This window comes from Ornithorhynchus anatinus, chromosome 18 (genome assembly GCF_004115215.2).
Source record: "Ornithorhynchus anatinus isolate Pmale09 chromosome 18, mOrnAna1.pri.v4, whole genome shotgun sequence".
In the NCBI taxonomy this organism is placed as follows: Eukaryota; Metazoa; Chordata; class Mammalia; order Monotremata; family Ornithorhynchidae; genus Ornithorhynchus; species Ornithorhynchus anatinus.
The window spans coordinates 40,714,688-40,727,177 of record NC_041745.1 but is presented as its reverse complement, the minus strand read 5'-3'; the positions used below and the strand labels follow the sequence as shown (position 1 = coordinate 40,727,177).

Here is a 12,490-nt window from a genome sequence, read left to right as displayed (position 1 = left end):
TAGTGGTTTGAACAGTGCTTGGCTCGTACTAAGTGCTTAACAAGCACCAGAATTATTATTGTTGTTGATATCATCCCGGCTCTGCCCCTTGTCAGTTGTGTGACTGTGGGCAAGTTACTTAATTTCTCTGAGCCTCATTTCTCTCATCTGTAAAATGGGGATTAAAACTGTGAGCCCCACGTGGGACAACCTCATCACCCTGTATCTCCCCCAGCGCTTAGAACAGTGCTCTGCACATAGTAAGCACTTAACAAATACCAACATTATTATTATTATCTCCAGGAACCCATTCCAAAGGTTTTAGGTGAAGCACCTAGACTGTAAAATCCCCTCTAGACACTCAACTTCTTGTGGTCAGGGGACAGCTCTACCAACTCCGTTGTATTCTCTCCCAGTCAGTCAATCATTCATTCATTCAATCATATTTATTGAGCACTTACTGTGTGCAGAGCACAGTAGAAAGCGTCTAATCCCAGCTCTGCCACTTGTCTGCTGTGTGACCCTGGGCAGGTCACTTAACTTCTCTGTGCCTCGGTTACCTCATCTGTAAAATGGAGACAAATTTTGAGCCCCATGTGGGACAGGGACTGTCTCCAACCTGATTTGCTTGTATCTGCCCCAGCGCTTAGTACCGTGTCTGGCACACAATGAGTGTTTAACATACCACATTTATCATTATTATTATTACTACTACTACTACTAATAAAATATAACAGAGTTGATAGACACATTCCCTTGTGTGCAGGGACCATGTCTACCTGCTATATTGTTTTATTGTACTCTCCCAAGCCTTAGTACAGTGCTCCACACAGAGTAACCGCTCACTAAATACAAATGATTGATTCCCTGCCCGCCTAGAACTCACAGTCTAGAAGGGGCTCACAGCCTTCAGGGAGTTTACAATCTAGGCCCAGTGCTTAGCCTAGGGCTCTGCAACCAATAAGCGCTCAATAAGTACGATTGCTACATTGAGCAATTGAGTGAAGCAGATGGATCAGCGGCCCTCAGAGAATGTGAAATTCACCCGGAGGTTTTCACTGAGGATATCAGCCTCCCTTGAAAACGTTCTGTAATTTTTCTCCATCTGTTACTCTCGGGAACCATATGTACCCGAGGCCCAGAGACATCAGATTTTTAATCCACTGAGATCTTGGGACACAATAAAGCTCTCCATCCCCTTGCCCCCTTCTACCTCACTTCCCCTTTCTCCTTCTACATTCCAGCCCACACACTCCACTCCTCTGCCACTAACCTCCTCGCTGTGCCTCGTTCTCGCCTGTCCCGCCATCGACTCCTGGCCCTCGTCCTACCTCTGGCCTGAAATGTCTTCCCTCCTCAAATCCGCCAAACAACCACACTTCAAAGCCTACTGAAGGCTCACCTCCTCCAAGAGGCCTTCCCAGACTAAGCCCCCCTTTTCATCAGGTCCCTCTCCCCTCCTCATCGCCCCTACTCGCTCCCTTAGCTCTGGTCCCCTTCCCCAACCCCATACCACTTATGTATATATGCAAATAATATAATTCTATTTATATTAATGCCTGTTTACTTGTCTTGATGTCTGTCTCCTCCGCCTCTAGACTATAAGCCCTTTATTGGCAGTGATTGCCTCTACTGCTGAATTGTACTTTCCAAGTGCTTAGTACAGTGCTCTGCACACAGTAAGCGCTCAATAAATACAACTGAATGAATGAAGGAATGAATGAATAAAGAATTACCAGATATACTGTCAGCTCCTCAAGAGCAGAAGCAAACCTGCTAACTCTGTGGTACTCTCCCAAGTGTTTAGTATAATGTGCTGCAAATAGTAGATGCTCAAGAAATTCTATTGATAACAATAACAGAGCTTACAGTCCAGAGGGGGAGACAGATAGAAATAAATAAATTACAGCTATGGACATTGGTGCTGTGGGGCTGAGGGAGGAGTGAATATAGGGAGCAAATCCAAGGGCGAAGGCTACGCAGGAAGGAGTAGGAGAAGAAGAAAGGAGGGCTTAGTCAGAGAAGGCCTCTTGGAGATGTGCCTTCAGTAAGGCTTTGGAGGTCAAGAGAGTGATTGTCTGTCAGATATGAGCATGGCTCAGTGGAAAGAGCACGGGCTTGGGAGTCAGAGGTCATGGGTTCGAATCCCAGCTCTGCCATTTGTCAGCTGTGTGACTGTGGGCACGTCACTTCACTTCTCTGTGCCTCAGTCATCTGTAAAATGGGGATCAAGACTGTGAGCCTCACGTGGGACAACCTGATTACCCCTGTATCTACCCCAGCGCTTAGAACAGTGCTCTGCACACAGTAAGCGCTTAACAAATACCAACATTATTATTATTATTATATAAGGAGGGAGGGTGTTCCAAGCCAGAGGCAGGACGTGGGCGAGAAAGGTCAGCAGTAGTAGAGATGAGATAGAGATAGAGTGATTAGGTTGGTATTAGAGGAGTGAAGGGTGTGGGGCGGGTTGTAGTAGGAGAGCGGTGAGGCAAGTCATTTTACAACTATCTTAGATCATGGCCGGATCAGAGGACCGCAGCAATCCCAGCCCAGAGAGCTTTCCCTGCCCTCTCCCGACCGAGGCTCAGCGGGATTCATGTTTTCAGGAAAGATCTCTTAATATTTTCAGGAACGAAGGTAGGAGGTGACCTCGATATCTCTGTTCGGTTTTGTGGTTCCTGCCAAAACACACTGGGAAATTGTGATTGTGTCTGCGTGGAGCAGGCCTAATGGCAGATGGGAAAATTTTTCCCAGGCTCCAGCGGTGTCTTTGCGGTACTAATGGTCTCCGACTCGTTATCTAACTAACAATGAGGAGGATTGCTGCTGATACTTCTTTGTTGGCTTTCAGCAGGCGGGGACTGGAACCCAGAGAGGAGTTGTCCAGTCAGGGAAAGTTTGGCATGTATTTTTTTAATCATAGGAGTCTGCCCGATGACATCAGCTAGCAGGGATAACATGGTGGTAGTTAATACGCGTTTACTATGCTCCAAGGGCTCTGGTAGATGCAGAATAATCCGATCAAACTTGGGCCTCGTCCCTGCCGAGACTCACAGTCTGAGTGTAAACTCCCCTCTAGTCTGTAAACTCACTGTAGGTAGGGAATGCGTCTGTTTATCATTGTATTGTCCTCTCCCAAGCTCTTAGTACAGTGCTCAGCACATAGCATGCGCTCAATAAATACAATTGACTAAGAGGAAGGGAGAGCTGGTGGCCTATCTCCATTTTAACAGAGAGAAGGCCCATAGAGGTTAAATGGCTTGCTGGAGGTCACCCAGCAGGCCAGTGGCAGAACAGAATGAGAGCTCAGGTCTCCTGAGTCCCCAGGAGTATGTTCTTCCCAAAGGGCTACAGGGCCACACTAAGGTTATGTTTTCCCAACCTCATCCTGGGGATCAGCTGGTGTCATCTGGAGGGTTGAGGGGACCAGGATTTGGGGAGCAGGATTCTAGGAAGGATGGTGCGGTCAATCCAGGCCTCAGGCCAGCAAGGGCTCAAGCATTCCCCCTGCCCCTACGCCCCTCCCCGCCCCCCAGCCTGGAGAACCACTGTCTGCCACCAAGTCCCCCAACCCACAGCTCTCCCCATCTTCAAAGCCCTCCTAAAATCCCAACTCCCCCAGTTGTAGCAACCCAGCTCATTCAATCGTTCACTCATTCGATTGTATTTATTGAGCACAAAGCACTGTACTAAGCGTTTGGGAGCATACAGTAGAACAATAAACAGATATATTCCCCTATAAGCACTTATGATTATTTAGCTCCATCCTCAGCCCCTTGTGTGCATGTATCTTTTCTTCTGTTTACTCCATTTGCAGATATTCTGTGGCTGTCTTCCCCCATCGAAGGGTAAGCTCCTTGTGGGCGGAAAACCCGACTTATTCTTCAGTGGTTCTCTCTCAAACACTTAGCCCAGTGCATTGCACCCAGTGGATGCTCAGAGAATTCTGACTGCTCACCCCCATCTAGAAGAGGGTGCCCTGTTTCTCAGTTGGGCATCCCAACAAATTTCCTAGTAATAAAATAATTATGGTATTTGTTAAGTGCTTACTATTTGCCAGGCACTGTTCTAAGGGCTCGGGTAGACAGAAGGTAATTGATTTGGGCACAGTCCCTGTCACAAATAGGGCTCACAGTCTTAATCCCCATTTTACAGATGAGGGAACTGAGTCCCAGAGAAGTGAAGTAACTTTCCCAAGGTCATCCAGCAGACAAGGGGCAGAGTAGGGTTTAATAATTATGGTATTTGTTAAGCGCTTACTATGTGCCAGGCATCGTTCCAAGCACTGATAATATTTGTTAAGTACTTACTATGTGCCAGGCACTGTGCTAAGTGTTGGGTGAATACAAGCAAATAGACGCTGGGTGAATACAAGCAAATCGGGTTGGACACAGTTCCTGTCCCACATGGGGCTCATAGTCTCAATCCCTATTTTACAGATGCTGTAACTGAGGCACAGAGAAGTTAAATGACTTGCCCAAGGTCACGTAGCAGATAAGTGGCCAAGCCAGGGATTAGAGACAGGTCCTTCTGTCTCCCAGGCCCGGGCTATATCCACTAGGTCTTAAGAGCCAACATGAGGAGCTTAACCCCATTTTGCAGGTGAGGAAACTGAGGTTCAGGGAGGGTAAACGATTTGCTCAGGGGACGGATAATTTGCCCAGCAACACATGGCCAATGAGGAAGCAGCTAATGATGATGACCTAAATCCTCTTAGTGCAACCAGCAGGCCCTCCTCCTGTTTGATTGCCATTTGACTTTTCAGGGCCTTAATTTGTTTTCACAGAAGACTTCTCACACACAGACACTTAATTATTCGAGTTAAATACGCAACTCATGTTTGAAAAGACGGTTGCATTTCTTTGGGCCTACACTTATCTCAGAAAAAAAACACGCAGGTCAAGAATACTCCTTAGGAAATATAATGTGGTCTATGGGAAAATGGTTCTTAATTATAATGCGGTGGTTCTGGACCGAATAAATGATAGCTTGGAATTGAAAGGAGAATTACTGTGATTACCATAAGTCTCCTTGACAACAAGCTAGATGTCATGAATATCAAATTTTTTTTTTCTGGATGCAGGTTTCAGGGTGACATGTCTCCTCTTCTGTCTGTATCTTGGTGCTCTGAAATGCTTGCAAATTCCAGACAAGGGCCTTATTTTTCTATTATCTTTGGGTCACCCGGTTCTCTGGTATTTTGGGTTTTTGGTTTTTTTTTACCTTTTCCTGAAGTTCACATTCTTCCAAGTACCGCCTCAATCAATCAATCAAATCATTAGTATTTACCAAGCACCTAGAGCACCGTGTTAGCGCTTGGGAAATTGTAACCCTCTTTGCTCTCACTGAATCGATCCTCAGTATTTACTGAATGCCGATTTTGCACTGAGCACTGATCTAGAAGCCCGAGGGAGTACGAGAGAGTCAGTAGATATGATCCTTGCCCTCAAAGAGCTGACAGGCTGGTGGCAGAAACAGATACAAAAATCACTTGTAAGTAGGAGGCAGCAATTGAATGTCAAGAGATATACACAAAAGTGTTGTGGCAGGTGGTGGGAGGAACGCAAGTAATGATGTGGCAGAAGGGGAGAAGGGAGACGATAGCTTCATCAGGGACGACCTCCTGGAGGAGGTGTGGTTTTAGGAGGGCTTTGAAGAAGGGGAGAGAAGTGGTCTGCCAGATATCAGTCAGTCAGTCAGTCAGTCAATCGTATTTATTGAGCACTTACTGTATGCAGAGCACGGTACTAAGCGCTTGGGAGAGGACAATATAATGTGAAGCGGGAGGGAGTTCCAGGCAAATGGGAGGGTGAAATACAATTGTGTATATTGGTTTGCACACCCTACCATTAATGATGATGATGATGTTAGTATTTAAGTTTTTACTGTGTGTCAAACACTGGGCTAGATACAAGTTAATCAGGTCCACACAGTCCCTGTTCCACATGGGACTCACAGTCTAAGTAAAAGAGAGAACAGGTATCGAATCCCTACTTCACAGTTGAGGAAACTGAGGCACAGAGGAGTTAAACGGACCCAAGGTCACACAGCAAGCAAGTGGCTGAGTCGCGATTGGAACCACTAGAATGTGTCTACCAGTGCCATTGTACTGCCCCAAGCGCTTGGTATAATGCTCACTAAGTGCTCACTAAATAACACTGATTTTGATGACGGAAAAGTGACCGACCGGAAAAGCGACATGACAGGGTCAACTTAAGAGAAGGAGTGTGACCAAGTGGGTGGAGCATGGGCCTGGGAGTCAGAAGGACCTGACTCTTGTTTGCTATGTGACCTTGGGAAAGTTATTTCACTTCTCTGTACTTCAGTTCTCTCATCTGCAAAATGGGGATTAAGACCGTGAGCCCCACTTGGGGCAATGGATTGTGTCCTCCCTGATTAACTTGTACCTATCAATCAATGGTACTTCTTGAGTGCTTATTATATACAGAGCACTGTACTAAGCGCTTGGGAGATTCCAATCCAGAGTTAGCAGACTCATTCCCTGCCTGCAAGGAGCTTATGGTCCAGAGGGGGAGGGAAGGGTCAATAGAAAGAATTCTGTACTGAAGCCACGTTTGCTCACCTCTCACTCCAGCCTCCAGATAGCCTCTGCCCCAGCGCTTAGTACAGTGCCTGGCACATAGTAAGCGCCCAACAAATACCACCACAAGCACACAGAAAAACCTACCAGACTCCATTCATCGCTTAGTACTGGCTTTGGCTGGGATCCCAGAAGAGATCCCAAGAAATGACAAAGTTTATGAGAGGGTAAGGGCTATCTGCTCCTATTGTTCTCCCTCTTCCTGGATCTAAATCTCATTCCAAATAAGGACTTCTGTGGATGACCTGGGAAATAAAAAAATTCCTGCCCTAAAAATCGTTCACTACCTCCTGACCACTGGTCAGAGTTCAAACCCCAATCCTTTATTATTACTTATTTATTATTGTTATTATTATTATTATTATTGTATTTGTTAAGCATTCACCATTGCCAAGCACTGTTCTAAGTGCTGGGGTAGATACAAATTAGTCAGGTTGGCACAGTCCCTGTCCCACTTTGGGCTCACATTCATTAAGAAGTCTCCATTTGACAGATGAGGGCATTGAGACCCAGAGAAGTGAAATGACTTGCCCATGGTCACAGGGCGTGGTGCCCTGTCAGTTGCGGAAAGAGCACGGTCTTGGGAGTAAGAGGTCGTGGGTTCTAATCCCGGCTCCACCACTTGTCCGCTCTGTGACTTTGGGCAAGTGACTTAACTTCTCTGTGCCCCAGTTACCTCACCTGTAAAATGGGGATTAAGACTCTGAGCCCGATGTGGGACATCCTGATAACCTTGTATCTACCAGTGCTTAGAACGGTGCTTGGCACATAGTAAGCACTTAACAAATACCATCACTATTATTATTAGTAGTAGTAGAACCCATGACCTTCTGACTCCCATTCCCAGGCTCTTAAACCCAGAGCTCTCCCTGAGATGGTTTCCTCTCAACTCAGAACTGGCAGTCTCTAGTGTGAAGCTGCGTTGGCGCTCCGGGAATAGAACGGGGAGATGAAATTTGATTGTTGGAGTATGCCTGCTCTCTCAGCAACGTTCAACCGGCTGAGCATTCCTAATTAAGGCATTTATCCATCGGGGAACCCTTTTTGAGAGGGCTGGACTCTTCCTCTCCCAAATTCCACTTCACAAATTCCACAAGCATCTGAGATCTGCTGGGATCCCAGAAAAGCACCGGCATGTCTTCGAAACTGTCCGGGGCAAAAATTGCATTTCTTAAAGGAAAAATGGGTGTCTTCTAATTCTGGAACCGCCGCACTCATTGCATCAGCAGAGACCAATTATACCCATCACTTGTGGATCGGTTGTTTTCAGAAGGCAGCTCTTAGAGGGTTAATAAAATAAAGAATCCGGCCTGGACAACTCAACTGGGTGGGTTTTTCGAACAACGGAAAATGGATGGATCCCAGGGCTGCGGCTGGCTTTCTTCAGTGCTCAGCAGCCTTTGTAAGGAGGCAGAGTGCTTGGGGTCTCTGGTTCTGAGGCCTGGGGTGTGATCTCATGGTTGGAGAAAAGAATCGGATGGAAGTCGTGGGCACAGTCTCAGGCTGTGGATTTGAGAATTTCAGTCATTTGCTCTGAAGTCGAGCCTTGTCTTCTCCCCACCGGCTTCTCATCCGAGCCTTCCTCGGTTTGCGGTATTTCAAGCATTTTAAATGCCTTTGTTTGGGCTTTTTTTTTTTTTTTGATGACGGTGGAAGTTCTGTTCGCTTAGAACCCGGGCGGTAGCAGGACCTATTAATTTTAATGGAAATGCTACCTATGGATCCCACACAGTGGGGGAGGTAGTGGGGAAAGCTGAAGGTGCGGAGGGACCCCAAAGGAAGCGAAGATTTAATGAATCCTTTAAAGGTTGGCCTTAGTTGGTTAAGCTGAAAGGGTCAGAGGGAAATAAATTCCATATCAGTGGAGCTAAATTAGGTTCATTAGCAAAAAGCTGCAAAGATGATAGAACAATGTCATTCAGGTTATTACCGCCCACAAAAAGAAATAGAAAAATACGGAAAGTAGAATTGTAGAAAAGCCAGCACCAACTAAGACGATGACAATCTAACCCTAATCATAATGAATTTGGGAACCTTTCCTGTCCTCTTTGATAGGTGACTGGAGTGTATTAGGTGCCTGGCGAGTCACCCTATCATTCATTCATTCGTTCAAATTGTATTTATTAAGCCCTTACTATATGCAGAGCACTGTACTAAGAGCTTGCGAAAGTACAGTACAAGAATAAACAGTGACAATGCCTGCCTACAACGAGCTCACAGACTAGAGGGGAGGAGAGCAGACCAATACAAATAAATTAAATGACAGATATATAAGTAAGTGGCATGGGGCTGGAAGGGTGGGGGAAGAGCAAAGGGAGCAAATCAGGGTGACACAGAAGGGAGTGGGAGATGAGGAAAATGGGGTTTAGTCAGGGAAGGCCTAGTGGAGGAGATGGGCCTTCAATAAGGCTTTGACGGGGAAGAGAATCGTTGTCTATCGGATTTGAGGAGAGAGAGCATTCTAGGCCAAAGGAAGGACATGGGCCAGAGGTCGGCGGCGAGAGAGGTGAGATTGAGGCACAGTGAGAAGGTTGGCACCGTCCTCCTTGATAGGTGACCAGAGTATAGTAGGTGATCGGCGTGGTGCCCTGTCAGTTGTCAATTGTACTTATCAAATGCTGTGTGTAGAGCACTGTACTCAGCTCTTGGGAGAGTACAAGATAACAACATAACAGATACGTTCCTTGCCCACAACAAGCTCCTCGTTAGGTGACCGGGGTGTAGTAGGTGTAGGATCTATCCTCCTCAATAGATGATGGGGCTGTAGTAGGTGCTCTACTTGGAATGGCACCCTGCTCAAAGGTCGGTGTTAGGCTTGATGTGCTACCCGCCGTAGTTATTCAACTGGCACCTCATACCCGGTGGGGACTTGGTGCCACCCCCTGCACACCATTAGCATGGTCGATTCTGCAAGGCCATACTAGGGAGAGGCCGCCCTGAGGTGGAGAGCCCATGGATTGTGACAGAAACACGAAAGCCTGTGTGTTGTCATCGTGAGGATGGAGGTACAGCGAGCTGGTCCTTGGTCGTCCACAAGACCATCTCAGGAGCCCGTCAGTCAATCGTATCTATTGAGCGCTTACTGTGTGCCAAGCACTCTACTAAGCACTTGGGAGCGTACAGTATAACATTATAACAGACACATTCCCTACCCACAATGAGCTTACTTTCTAGAAAAGCCCCAGCCGAGGAAACGGGAATAAGGGTCTGGCCGATTTTCCTAGTAACGTACATCAACGCGCAGTGGGTGGAGATGGGAGAATCACGAATGTAGAGAACGGGAGCCTGGTTGCAGCAGGTTGGAGGTTTGTGTGTGTGGTTGGGTGGGTGGGAATTGAGGCTTCAGATTGGATTCTGGGAGCAGCTGGGTGCTGGTGATGGAAGGCTGGTGATGGACTCTACCACTGAGAAGGCTTGATGAACCTCAGGGCTGAGATTTAGGTGTTGTGAGTAGGGAATGTGTCTATTTATTGTTCTATTATACTCTCCCAAGCCCTTAATTGTCGTCTTATGCCGTCGAGTTGTTTCTGACCTTTAGCAACACCACGGACACATGTCTCCCAGAACACCCCGCTCTCCATCTGCAATCATTCTGGTAGTGGATCCAAAGAGTTTTGGTAAAAATACAGAAATGGTTTACCCCTGACTCCTTCCATGCAGTAAACCTGAGTTTCCGCCCTTGACTCTCCCCCGTGCCGTTGCTGCCCAACATGGGTGAGTTTTGACTTGTAGCAGATTGCCTTCCACTCACTAGCCACTGGCCAAGCTAGGAATGGAATGGGTAGGCCTCTGCTTGACTCTCCCTTCCATAGCCAAGACTTGTAGAGTACTGGAAACTCTCCAGGTGCGACCCTGAGAGGAGCAAGCCCTTAATACAGTACAGTTAATACAGTGCTTGGCACACAGTAAGCACTCATGTCTCCTGTGTGACCTTGGGCAAGACACTTCACTTCTCTGGGCCTCAAATGGGGATCTGTAAAATGGGGATGAAGAGTTTGAGCCCCATGTGGGACAGAGACGGTGTCCAACCTGATTCCCTTGTAACAATAAATAATGATAATTATGGTATTTGTTAAGGACTTATTATGTGCCAGGCTCTGTACTAAATGCTGAGGTAGACCCAAGCAAATTGGGTTGGACACAGTCCATGTCTCATGTGGAGCTCACAGTCTCAATCCCCATTTTCCAGATGAAGTAACTGAGGGCCAGAGAAGTGAAGTGACTTGCCCAAGGACACATAGCAGACGGGTGGCGGAGCCAGTATTAGAACCCATGACCTTTTGACTCCCAGGCCTCTACTCTATTTACTACGCCATGTATCTACCTTAGTGCTTAGAATAGTGCTTGGCACCAAGTAAGTGCTTAACAAGTAGTATATTAATAATAACAGTGATTGATTGGTTAGTGATGACAATAATGGTGGCGTTTGGTAAGTGCTTACTGTGTACTGAGTTCTAAGCCCTGGGGAAGATCCAAGATAATCAGGTTGGACACAGTCCCCGTCCCACATGGACCCACCAATCTGAGTGCAAGCAGCAAAATAAAACCCAGGATGTCTTTTCTGTTTCCACCAAATGATCCCCTCCAGGAAGCCTTCCTGGATTAATTCTCCACACCCAAGTCATGCCAAACCAACAGCCACCCCGAACCCTTAGGTATTTCCACCTTGTCCCTAGCCCTTATGTGTGTATGTGTGTTTATTTGTGTTTTTATCTACTTTATTCTACCTGATACAGTTGCACTAGTACCATGTTTATCCCTGTTCTTCTTTCTGCTTCCAATCTTTGTCAATCATTTCTGGCCATTTTCCCTATTAGAGGGCAAACCCCCATCCTCCAGAGGCCTGGGAATGCATGGTTTGCTTCAGCTGCTCTCTCCCAAGCATTTACAACAGTGTTTTGCACTCTGCAGGTGCCCAGTGAATACTGTCCATTGACCAAATCGATCAAAGGAAATAGGGTCCCCCCTCCCACACCGAGTGAAGAGGCAGGTGGAATTTGAGTTCGGTATGCTCCACGTGCCCCTTAAGGTCATGGCCATCCGAAGGGATTGTGCTAGAAACTGCTAGCTTCTCCACATTTCTTGTTCATTTAAATATATGGGGCGACACCTGTGAAATGGGCTTATTCTCTGTTCTCTAAGTCTGTCTGACTTTCCTGGGAATGGTGAGAACCAAGAGGGCTGCTTTAGGGAAGAGAGACTTCGTGCGCTCCCAATCAGCTGTCTGGAGTTGTTCCAAGGGTCCTTAGGGGCAGTGATGCCTAGTGGAAAGACCACGGATCTGGGAGTCAGAGGACTTTGGTTCTCATCCCGGCTCCACCATTTGTCTGCTGTGGGAACTGGGACAGTTCTCTGGGCTTCAGTTTCTTCATCTAAAAAATGGGGATTAAGACTGGGAATCCAATGTGGGACAGGGACTGTGTCCAACCCAATTATGTCATATCTACCCCAGTGCTTAGTACAGTGCCTGGCACATAGTGATCGCCTAACAATTACTACAGCCGTTTTTATTATAATTATTATTATTAACCCCCGACCGGTTACCATTTGCCCGTTGGCCCCGGGGAATGACAGTAGGTTCTGCTGAGCCGTTTCTCCCAACACCTGATCTCTGAGCTGTTTCCTCTGTCCGTGGGTTCTGACTCATCCTGGCTAATGTCTCACCCTGTTACAATGATCCGGAAAGCCGAAATTCCCTTTCTTGGCCGGGTTTGTTTAAATCATCTGCCTTCCCCCGGGGCTCCTCGCACAAGAAGCTCCCGTTTCCTCTCCCAGGAGACAGAAAAGATGGAGAAGAGCCAAGTCTAATGGTCCTTCGCATCCAGATCCCCCTGGCCCGAGTTACGTGGCTGGGGATAAGTCCTGCTTTATATGCCATGCTGGGTCTTGGCAGACAACACAGAATAA

General features: G+C 47.0%; 1 protein-coding gene and 1 non-coding gene across 6 annotated transcripts in view; one reads left to right on the top strand and one right to left on the bottom strand.

The window, feature by feature from the left end:
* PDE4B (phosphodiesterase 4B) overlaps positions 1-12,490 on the top strand; it is a 294,866-nt gene that overhangs the window by 52,001 nt on the left and 230,375 nt on the right. The gene's annotated exons all lie outside the window — the stretch shown is intronic.
* Positions 10,308-10,445, bottom strand: LOC114805582. The gene has a single exon (XR_003753553.1). It is a non-coding gene; the product is annotated as a small nucleolar RNA SNORA7 (small nucleolar RNA).